Source organism: Ailuropoda melanoleuca, chromosome 8 (genome assembly GCF_002007445.2).
Source record: "Ailuropoda melanoleuca isolate Jingjing chromosome 8, ASM200744v2, whole genome shotgun sequence".
Lineage (NCBI taxonomy): Eukaryota > Metazoa > Chordata > Mammalia > Carnivora > Ursidae > Ailuropoda > Ailuropoda melanoleuca.
This window is the reverse complement of record NC_048225.1, coordinates 31,267,190-31,279,698: the sequence shown is the minus strand read 5'-3', so window position 1 is coordinate 31,279,698 and position 12,509 is coordinate 31,267,190. Positions and strand designations below refer to the sequence as shown.

The 12,509-nt window shown below is 35.3% G+C and overlaps 1 protein-coding gene and 1 pseudogene across 1 annotated transcript in view; one reads left to right on the top strand and one right to left on the bottom strand.

The window, feature by feature from the left end:
- The window catches only part of LOC109491236, a 44,161-nt pseudogene extending 43,479 nt beyond the window's left edge, over positions 1-682 (bottom strand).
- Positions 1-12,509, top strand: part of CNTN5 (contactin 5) — a 1,363,322-nt gene that overhangs the window by 872,725 nt on the left and 478,088 nt on the right. The gene's annotated exons all lie outside the window — the stretch shown is intronic.

Here is a 12,509-nt window from a genome sequence, read left to right as displayed (position 1 = left end):
GCCTACATACTTGGCTGGAATAGAGCCTAGAGTACATTGCACAGCTCCAGGTGAGAAGGCAGGCAAACAAAACAGAGACAGACAGTATGAAAATGGCAATCTGAAAAATGCCTGAGATGCATGGGGGGAGAATATTTGTTCTTTTAGGAGTGTTTCCCTCAGAGCAACAAGCACAGAGATCCATCTCCAGGGACAATGGAGATGGCTGGTATTATTTCCCTTCCTCACCCCTCAGTATAAACACAGAATTACCTTTAGTAAACATCATAGCACCAAGATTGGCTACCTAACCTATTTATAAGTCCCACCTCCCTGCCTTCTGCTGGTGCTGCCCTTCTGGGCTGGTGCCTCAGTCCCAGCACAGCAGGCTTCTTACACAGAAGACCAGCAGAAACCCTCACTCACACCACATCTTCCATCCAGAGAGTTCTGCAGGGCTTCAGTTCTAGTGGAAGTAGCATCAGGTCTCATTTAACAAGCAGACTAGAGCACACCTAATTAAAACTCACCATGCACTGCCCAGAGTCCAAACACTGCCCATTGAAGGTAAGGAGAGCCTCCTCAGGCCACTGACCTGAAGCATAGCATCCAAAACAGCAATGGACTGAATGCAGCACACACCAGAAACACTCCATGAATCATCAGGCCCTGGACACTTTCTGACCTCTTCTTTTAAAGCCATTTCTCTCAGGAGCATGAAACATAACAGGCAGGGTGCCTGGGTAGCTCAGTCAGTTAAATGTCTGCCTTCAGATCAGGTCATGATCTCAGGGTCCTGGGATCAAGCCCCACATCCGGCTCCTTGCTCGGCAGGGAGCCTGCTTCTCCCTCTCCCTGCCCTTCCCCCTCCTCAAGCTCTCTCTCTCTGTCTGTCAAATAAATAAATAAATCTTAAAAAAGAAAAAAAGAAACATACAGGATTTTCTAACATACAGAAGAAGACAGAGAATTATACAAAATGCCAAGATGGAGGAATTCATTTCAAGTGAAATGACAAGATAAGGTCATGGCAGAGATCTAAGTGAAACAGATATAAGTAATATGCCTGGATGTAGAATTAATTTATTTTTTAAAAGATTTTGTTTATTTATTTGACAGAGAGAGAGACAGCCAGCGAGAGAGGGAACACAAGCAGGGGGAGTGGGAGAGGAAGAAGCAGACTCATAGTGGAGGAGCCTGATGTGGGGCTCGATCCCATAATGCCGGGATCACACCCTGAGTCAAGGGCAGACACTTAGCTGCTGTGCCACCCAGGCGCCCCTGGATGTAGAATTTAAATCAGCAATCATAAAGATGCTCACTGGGCTTGAGATAGGAATGGAAGACCTCAGGGAGGTCCTACTGAAGAGATAAAAGAGTTAAAAAAACAATCAGAAATGAAAAATGTGATAACAGATTCAAAACAGATTGGGTGTAATGACCACAAGGAAGAATCATAGGAATGAATAAGTGACATAGAAGGTAAAATAATAGTAAATAATAATAAGGGATAATAATATTAAAATAGAGTTAAAAATCAGAAATGAAAAATGTGGTAACTGAGATTCAAAACAGATTGGATGTGATGACCACAAAGATGGAAGAAGTACAGGGATAAATAAGTGACACAGAAGATAAACTTATGGAAAATAATGAAGCTGAATAAAAAAGAAATTAGAATTATAGAACATGAGAATAGACTTAAGCACCTCAGTGACTCCACCAAACATAACATTTATACCATAGAAGTTCCAGAAGAAAAACAGAGAGAAAGGGAGCAGAATATCATTTGAGGAAATCATAGCTGAAAACTTCTCTAATTTGGAAGAGGAAACAGATATCCAGATCCAGGAGGCACAGAGACTCCCATCAAAATCAACAAAAGCAGGCCAATACCAAGATATATTTTAATTAAAGTTGCAAAATATAGAGATAAAGAAAAAAACCCTAAAAGTGGCAAGAGAAAAGAAGACCCTAACTTACAAAGGAAGCCCATAAGACTAGCTGCAGATCTCTCAATAGAAACTTGCCAAGCCAGAAGAGAGTGGAATAATATTTCACTATGATGAATGGGAAAAATCTGCAGCCAAGAATACTCGATCCAGTAAGGCTATCATTCAGAACAGAAGGAGTGGTAAAGTTTCCCAAAAAAACCTGAAGGAGTTCATGACCACTAAACCAGCCCTGTAAGAAATATTAAAGGGGACTCTCTGAATATAAAGAAAAGACCAAAAGGGACCAAATCAAGAAAAGAACAGGTAAAATATCCAGAATAATGACCAAATGAGTGATAAAATGGCACTAAATGTATATTTATCAATGATTACTCTGAATGTAAATGGACTAAACAGTCCAATAAAAGATATAGGATGTCAGAATGGCTTAAAAACCGGACCTAAAAATATTCATTTTAGACCTAAACACACCAGCAGAATGAGAGTGAGAGGAAGAGAAATATTTATCATGCAAATGGATATAATTAATAATAATAATAATAAAAACAGAGCAGCAATACTTATGTCATAAAAAGATTTTAAACCAAAGACATAACAAGAGATGAAGAAGGGCACTAGATTATAATAAATGTGACAATAGCAACAGCAAGCTCAAACCATTTTAAATATATATGCCCCCAACATGGGAGAACCCAAATATATAAAACAATTAATAAGAAACATAAAGGAATTCATTGATAATAATACAATAATAGTAGGGGACTTTAACACCCCACTTACAGCAATGGACAGTTAGATTCATCTAAGCAGAAAATCAACAAGGAAAGAATGGCTTTGAATGACACACTGGATCAGATGGACTTCACAGAACACTGCATTTTGAAACAGTAGGATACACATTCTTTCAAGTGCACATGTGACATTCTCCAGAATAGATCATATACTGGGTCACAACTCAGTCCTCAACAAATACAGAAAGACTGAGGATCCTATCATGCATTTTTTTCTGACCACAACACTATGAACCTTGAAGTCAAACACAAGAAAAAATTTGGAAAGACCACATATACCTGGAGGTTAAAAAACATCCTGCTAAAGAATGAATGGGTCAACCAGGAATTTAAAGAAGAATATATATGTGTGTATACACACACACACACACACACACACAAATGAAAACACGTTGGTTCATACCATTGGGAGGCTGCAAAAGTAGGCTTAAGAGGGAAGTATGTAGTAATATAGGCCTACTTCAAGAAGAAAGAAAAATCTCAAATAGGAAACCTAACTTAACACCTAAAGGAACAACAACAACAAAAAGAACAGCATATGAAGCCTAAAGCCAGCAGAGGAAGGGAAATAAAAAGATTAGAGCAGAAATAAACGATACAGAAACAAGCAAACAAACAAAAAAGCTGAATAGATCAATGAAACCAGGAGCTGGTTCCTTGAAAAAATTATAAAATTGATAACCCACTAGTCAGAATTATCAAAAAGAAAAGAGGAAGGAACAAAATAAAATCATGAATGGAAGAGGATAGATCACAACCAACACCACAGAAATACAAACAATTAAAAGGGACTATGATGAAAAATTACATGCCAACAAATTGGACACCCTGGAAGAAATGGATATTTTCCTAGAAACATATAAACTAGCAAAACTGAAACAGGAAGAAAGAGAGAACTTGAACAGATAGAGAACTTGAACAGATTGATAACCAGCAGAGAAATTGAATCAGTAATACAAAAATCCCCCAACAAACAAGAGTTCAGGGCCAGATGGCTTCACAGGGGAATTCAACCAAACATTTAAAGAAGAATTAATACCTATTCTTCTCAAACTGTTCCAAAAAACAGAAATGGAAGGAAAACTTTCAAACTCATTCTATGATGCCAGCAGCACCTTGATTTCAAAATGAGAGAAAGACCCCACTAAAAAAGAGTATTGCAGGCCAATGTCGCTAATGAACATGGATGCAAAAATTCTCAATAAAATACGAGCAAATCAAATCCAACGGTACATTAAAAGAATCACTCACCAGGATCAAGTGGGATTTATTCCTGAGCTGCAAGATGGTTCAATATTTGCAAATCCATCAATTTGATACACTACATTAATAAAAGAAAGGATCAGAACCTCTCAGTAGATGCAGAAAAAGCATTTGACAAAGGACAACATCCATTCATGATAAAAACCCTCAACAATGTAGGGTTAAAGGAAACATACCTCGACATAATAAAGGCCACATACGAAAAAACCCACAGCTAATATCATCTTCAATTGGGAAAAACAGAAATTCTCCTCTATGGTCAGGAACAAGACAGGGATGTCCACTCTCACCACTATTATTTAACATGGTACTGGAAGCCCTAGCCTCAGCTATCAGACAACAAAAAGAAATACAAGGCATCCAAATTGGCAAGGAAGAAGTCAAACTTTCATTATTCACAGATGACATGATGGCTGCTAGAACTGATACACAAATTCAGTAAAGCCAAAGGATACAAACTCGATGTACAGAAATCGGTTGCATTACTATACACCAATAAGGAAGCAGCAGAAAGAGAAATCAAGGAATCAATCCCATTTACAATTGCACCAAAAACCACAAGATACCTAGGAATAAACCTAACCAGAGAGGTAAAAGATCTGTACTCTGAAAACTAAAGAACACTTATGACAGAAATTGAAGAGGGCACAAAGAAATGGAAAAGCACCCCATGCTCCTAGATTGGAAGAACAAACATTGTTAACATGTCTATACTACCCAAAACAACCCACACATTTAATGCAATCTCTATCAAAATACCAACAGCATTTTCCACAGAACTAGAACAAACAATCCTAAAATTTATATGGAAGCATAGAAGACCCACATAGCCAACGCAACCCTGAAAAAGAAGAACAAAGCTGGAGGTATCACAATTCCAGACTTCAAGTTATATTACAAAGCTGTAGCGATCAAGACAGTACAATACTGACCCAAAAACAGACATATACATCAAAAGAGCAGAATAGAAAACCTGGAAATGGACCCACACCTATATGGTCAGTTATTTTTCAACAAAGCAGGAAAGAGGACGCTATGGAAAAAAAAGACAGTCTCTTCCACGAATGGTGTTGGGAAAACTGGACAGCAACATGCAAAAGAATGAAATTAGACCACATTTTTACACTATAAACAAAAATTAATTCAGAGTGGATTAAAGGCCTCAATGTGAGACAGGAAACCATTAAAATTCTAGTGAAGAGCACAGGCAGTAACCTCTTTGACATTAGCCTTAACATCATCTTACTAGATATGTCTCTTGAGGCAGGGAAACAAAAGCAAAAATATACCATTGGGACTTCATCAAGATAAAAAGCTTCTGCACAGTGAAGGAAACAATCAACAAAACTAAAAGACAACCTTTGAAACAGTAGAAGATATTTGCAAATGACATAACTGATAAAGGGTTAGTATCTAAAATGCATAAAGAATTTATAAAACTCAACACCCAAAAGAACAAATAATCCAGTTAAAAAATAAAGTGAAGACATGAATAGACATTTTTCCTAAGAAGACATACAAATGGCTGACAGTCACACGAAAAGATGCTCAGCCTCACTCATCATCAGGGAAATGCGAATCAAAACTACAATGAGATATCACCTCACATCTGTCAGGATGGCTAAAATTAACAACATGAGATGAAACAGGTGTTGGCAAATATATGGGGAAAGTAAATAGAAGTACCCTTCAGCAACTGTATTACTAGGTATTTATGAAATGATGCTAAAATACTAATTCAAAGAGATATAGGCACCCTAATGTTACAGCAGTATTAACAATAACCAAATTATTAAAAATGGAATATTACTGAGCCATCAAAAAGAATCAAATCTTGCCATTTTCAATGATGTGGATGGAGCTAGAAAATATTATGTTAAGTGAATAATCAGAAAAAGACAAATAGTATATGATTTCACTCATATGTGAAATTTAAGAAACAAAGCAAGGGAACATAGTGGGGAAAATGAAGAGGAAAACCAAGAAAGAGACTCTTAACTCTATAGAACAAACTGATAGTTACCAAAGGTGAAGTGGGCAAGGGAATGTGTTATATAGGTGAATAGTAAAGAAGGCACTTGTGATAAGCATCCAGTGATGAATCAGTAAATTCTACACCTGAAATTAATATTACACTGTGTTAACTAAGTGGAATTTTAAACGCAAACTTGTGGGGGGAAAGAAAAAGTTTGGAGGAAGAGCAATGTAGTCATGGATTCTACATGTTACTATATTTTTAAGAGGTTAAACTATAATTAGTTTCAAAATTATCTTGTATTTAATGAAAAAAAAATATGGTAAGTTCACCACTGTGCTTGTTATGGCTCTATTTGACTGCCTATTTTACTTAATGAGTGTTATATCTCTTGTTAATTTGAATAACTTTGTAGATAGTCCCCAAACATTACAATTTGAGTATATTTAATTCTATATGTTCAAAGTATTTAGAAAAAAATAAAAATTATTTAGGTTCATAATTATAAGTTGATAAGATACATCTCCCTAAAATTCTTAGAGGGGAATAATATTTATCAAGTGCTTATTATTGGTCAGTTGTGTGGGTAAGATATTTTTATATGTTAGGAAATTTTTTACAGTAGTCTTCTAAGATAAGTCTAATAATTATCTCATCATGGGTAGGAAGTAAAGCATAGTGAAGTAAAATAATTTTCCCAAGGTGCCTGTTAATAAACAGTGATGGTTGAATTTGAATGTAGGTCTTTTGCTTTCAAAGCCCTTATTTTTTATAGCAATATTTGAAAAATAATTTTAAGATCCACTGGTTAGTTAATAACTTAAATACTTTATATTAAAATAAGCAATGGAAGCGCAATATTTCTCTTAAAATATTTTCAAACAAATTGAATATTCTTCAGAACTTTTTTTCTTTTCTTTCTTTCTTTCTTTTTTTAACCATCATCTTCAGTAGGAATAGTTTTCAGTGTGGTTGTGTAGACTGCTAGAAAAAAGAGGTTTTGCTGGAAATATATAGAGTTGCCATAAAAAACTATTACAATTACTTGCATCTAGAAACTTTAATTTTTTGTAATTATTACACACCAACAAAAAGAAATTTCTTTTTTAAAAAATTGTCTTACACTTTCCATCTCCATTAAAGATTGAAACTGTATATGCATGACCTGTTTACTAATAGTAATTTAATAAGTAATTTAATCTTGAGTGAAAATTCTGTTCTAGAAATAATATATTATGCATATGTGTTTCAGTGTTATCTGTAAAGCTCAGTATTTATTGGGAATTTTGGATCTTATAGGATTATAATTTTGATAAGATAGGATAGCATAATATCTGGAAATATCTCAACATTTAGGTATTTCAAAACTAAAATTCATCAAGTATAATAATTATATTCTAAAGATAAATATGTAATTGTTTTATTGATTTAAGTCCTTATTTATCAATTATTTAATAGGTACTGATAGAATAATGCATTAGGCATTATTTTAAGCAGTGGTAAAACAAAGTGTTTATTTAATGGTTATATTCTAATGTGCTGGGGAAGACAGACAGTGCATTTTAAATCCCATTATATAATGCGTCAGGTGATCGTAAATGTTATGATAGAAAAGTAATCAGAATAAAGAGAACAGAAATTGGGAGACTAAGAAGAAAGAATCTACTGATCAAGGAAGTCCTCTCTGCAAAAATGACATTCCAGCAGAGACCTGCACAGAGTTAGGGAGATCTGTGCAAGTACCTAGGAGGGAGAGTATCCTAGACAGAGAGAACAGTTAGGGAAAGAGTCTGGAAATATTACAATAAACATAGCAAACAAAAATCCCTGTGCTCATGGACTCTAAATTCTATGTGTGGGAGACAAGAAAAATAAACAATAGTTTGTTGGAGAATAAGTACCACAGAGAAAAGTTAATTAGGGAAGAGAGATAAGGAATGTATATGGGATAATTAGGTTCCACTTTTTGGTAAGATGTCCTTTGAAGATCTCTCTATGAAGGTGACACTGAAATAGAGACCTAAAGGGGGTTTAGGTAACAGCTATGATTGTATCTTGGGAGTGGGGTTAGGGGAAGTTCTACTTGGAGGAAGCAGCAAATACAAAGGCCCTGAGGCAGGACAACACTTGATATATTTTGTTTGATTAAAAGCAAGGAAACCAGTGTGCTATAATGGAGGGAAGGAAGATGAATATGGTAGGAGATGGCATCAAGAGGCATCAAGATAATCTTGATTTGTGGGCTACTGTAAGTGGTTTGACTTTTCCTCTGAGGAACATAGAAAGCCATTTAAGTCAGATGGTCTAACTTCATTTTAAAAGAACCAATTCTGGCTGCTGTGCTGAGAATAGACTTACAGAGAGCAAAGGAAGAAGTAGGGAGACGAGTAGGGTGATATCACAACAGTGAAGGTGAGAGATGCCCATGAAAGCTATAAGGAGCATTAGATGTTGTTGGATTTTGGATATATTATGAAATAGTATCAATAGGATTTATTCATGAATTGTATGTGGGATGTGAGAGACATATTGGAATCACACATGATTTTTTTCATTTTATCTTTCCTGGAAAAATGGAGTGATCACTTACTTTCATTGGAAATATTATAGCAATGGTAGGTTGGAAGGTAGAATGGGAGTTCCATTAGGATATGTTATGTTTCAATGCCTATTAGACATTCAAATGGAAATGTCAAGTAAATTGTTTATGCACGTGTGTTGCTATTCAAGGGAGGTGTCCAAGAAGGAATAAGTTCGATAATTATTCAGTGTAAACATGCTTTTTTCAAATACAGGAGGTTATATATAAAATGACCTTGGGAATGGTATGGATTGAGAAATGAAAAGGTCTGAGGAATAAGCATTTCAGGGCCTAGATATTGGAAATATGAGGAGGAATAAGATAATGGAAGTGAAGAGGAGGGCACAGTGAAGGAAGAAAAATTCAAGCAACAAATTCATTTTCGGTAGAAGGGTGTGGAGAATTCTATCAAATACTGATTATAGGTCAAGTAGCTGAGAACTGAGGAATTGATCAATAAACTTAACAGCGTGAAGGTCATTTGTTTCCTTCATAGTAATATTTGGTCAGTGGTGCTTTTGAGAGAACAGGAATTGTTTGCCGAGTTTGTTTTACCAGGTGGGTAAGGGGCAAAAATGGTTGGTACCTAGGGGGAAATGGGGTCAAAGAGCTGTTTTTCCTTCCTCTTGCTCTTTTAAATTTTGGAGAAATACCAATATTTTGAATGCTACTGATGATGCAGAAGGGAGATGTGGGCCTTTGATTAGATCAGAGACAGTCATTTATTGATAAGAGAATCAGGAGCAGTGTAGATATAGATAAGTTGATAACTATTGTGGTAGTGTTACAGGTTGACTTCCCTCAGAAACAGGCTCAGTGACTGGAATTTAGTGTGGACGATGGTTATTAAGAAGTACCTTTGAATTTATCCACTGGAAGGGAGGAGGAAGGAGAAAATGTGAGGAGAAGGAGCTCTGATGTAGGTTTAGCAGTAACCCCAGATGACAACAAGGAGAATCTTTAAAGCTAGAATGACTTTCCAGGGCTGAGTTGGACAAAGGTAATCAGATCATTATATTCACTCATTGAGCCGTTGTTGGCTGTGTGTTACCCAAGGAAGGGATATAACCGTGGTTGAGCTGATTCTCTGTAGCAAAGGCAGCCTCCGAAGGTGCTAAGAGCTGAAAACTGTCATTAAGACTCCCAACAGCTGGGACAAGTCTTTCATTGAAGGGGAATCTGAGACACACATTGCATTTTGCCCCAGGAGAAATATATATATTACTTCTGTCTTCTCCAAGATGTAGGAAGGAAGAAATGGGGAAAAGGGCAAGGGATTGTTTTGAAAGAGAGGTGTAAAAGTATTGTCTAGAGGATAGAGAGAATGGAATCCATAAATGTGCTGGGATCAGGTAGCACAAAGGGCCTGCCTGAGGTTTGTGGATGAATTTAGAGCAAAATTAATCATCACTGTTAATGTTTTTCTCCATTCATATTCCCTTGCCAAGATCACAATAGGTTGATAGTTTAATTTAACCTAGGCCAAAGTTGTGCTACGGGAGTAAAAAGGAAGGAGAGAGGAGTAAGGAGTCATGGTTGTAGGCAAGGAAGTATTAATTTAATAAAATATTATAAAATGTAAAATAGCTGAAAAGAATAGTTAGGTCCAAAAGCTTGACAGACAATCAAAAGATGTATCAGTTTTAGGAATTAATATACTAAATGAATTGCTGGTTTTACTAAATGGCACCTTCTCCCAATCTCTATGAGTCTATGATATTCAAAATCTTTTTTTTTCTGTTTTTTTTTTAAGATTTTATTTATTTATTGGACAGAGAAAGAGACAGCCAGCGAGAGAGGGAACACAAGCAAGGGGAGTGGGAGAGGAAGAAGCAGGCTCATAGCGGAGGAGCCTGATGTGGGGCTCAATCCCAGAACTCTGGGATCACGCCCTAAGCCGAAGGCAGACGCTTAACCGCTCTGCCACCCAGGCGCCCCTGATATTCAAAATCTTGTTTCATGTTCTATTTATTATTATTATTATTAATTATTTACTTTGCAATGCTCAGTCTTATAGTTTCCTGAGACTTTTAATAAATTAAGACTGATCTGAGTTTGGAAAAACATTTGAACTTATAAGTAAGCAAATAAAAATTATTTATTTCTTAACTGTGGAGAACAAACTGATGGATACCAGAAGGGAGGTAAGCGGAGAGTGGGGTGAAAGGGGTGAAGGGAATTAAGAGTACACTTATTTGATGATCCTTAAATAATATATAGAATTGCTGAATATCTATATTGTAAACATCAAACTAATGTAACACTCTTTTAATTACACTATTAATTTTTTTGAAAAGTAAAAAAAAATAATAATAAAGGAAGAAGCAGTACTTAAGTGAAAAAAAAAAAGAGTTATTAACATAATTGCTTACCCAGAGCATAGAAAGTTAAATATTTAGAACCTCTGCCTGGGTTCATAGACTATCATCACATTAGTCAAACAAATTTATACACAACTTTAGCATTTGAGATTATTTCACTATATATTATTCACTGTTGAAGTAGCTTTTTGTAACATACATCAAGATATCAAAGAAAAGACCTGAGATCAAAAACGTTTTTATCACACTCTGGATAATTGATCTTTTTACAAGAGCAATTACAATTTACTGCTTTACTTATAATGCAATTAAAATTGTCTCTTTTAAGGCAAACATACACTGATATACTTTGGTTTCCTCTTAATCAGTCAACCTTTGGCTGGATGATTCATATCTGATAATATGCAAAGTGAATGACAAGCCACAGCGAGAGATTAGTCATCTGACCCATTATATATAAACAGGAAAAATGGGAATGAAGGAAGTTTCATTGTAATTTGTCATTATCTCATAGATTTACTTCACTACATCTCTAGCTGTACCTTAATTCAATTTTTATCTTCATGTAATAAATGGTAGTGTATATTTTGAGATACCTCTAATTAAATCAACTGATATTTTCAAAAGACTAATTTTAGGGGCACTTGCCTGGCTCAGTCAGTTAAGGGTCTGCCTTTAGCTCAGGTCACAATCCCAGGTTTCTGGGATTGAGCCCTGCATTAGGCTCCCTGCTCAGTTCAGAGCCTGCTTTTCCCTCTTCCTCTGCGTCTCCCTCTGCTTGTGTGCTCTCTTTCTCCATAAAATAAATAAATAAAATCTTTTTTTTTTAAAGAGTAATTTTATTAAATAATTAACACTTTTAAAAGGTAATATGATGTCACATTCACGGACAACTTATAACAATTGTTTTAAAGAATTGTAGATTGCTTCATGTGGTGTAATAGGTAAATATTTAAAGAAATAATCAAATCAATTTAAAAAATCTAAATTAAGAGTATTGGAATAACTCTAGATTAGAAACATGCTAGTTCCAAAAATGAATTTGTCATCTTGAAGGTTCAAATCCTGGCTGTGAGTTTTTATTTCTGTTACTTAACCTTAGTGAATCCCAATGTCCTCATCGATAAATGGGGATAATAAGTCTTTGCCTTCTGTGCTTACAAATTGATCACAGGCTTATGAGCTCACCCTTAACCAAAAGAACACCACAAAGCTTCATGTTTCTATGGCTTTCAGTCAAGGTATCATACCATATTCAAATTTTTATTTTAAAAACTATTATTATTAAGAATACTATTTGTTGTAGTTTCTTAGGGAAAATTTTACTTGCAGGCAAATGGCTATGTATTGGAAAATGCTAATTCAATTCTCATTCAAAATAAATGTAAGAATTATTTTTTTCATTCTTCACTAATTTTTCCATCTTTATGTCTTTCATCTGTCAGAAAATGATTTTTATAGGAGATACTTTTGAAGACTATTTCTAAATTCCTAAAATCAACTTAGCCCAACTTTCAAATGTTGAATTGCTTTTGTGCTAATGCATTTTATTAAACAATCACATTGATTTTGATTTGCCAACTCACTACTTATTAACTGCAGGACCATAGTCAAGCTTTTATTTGTTCTTCACATAGTTTAGTA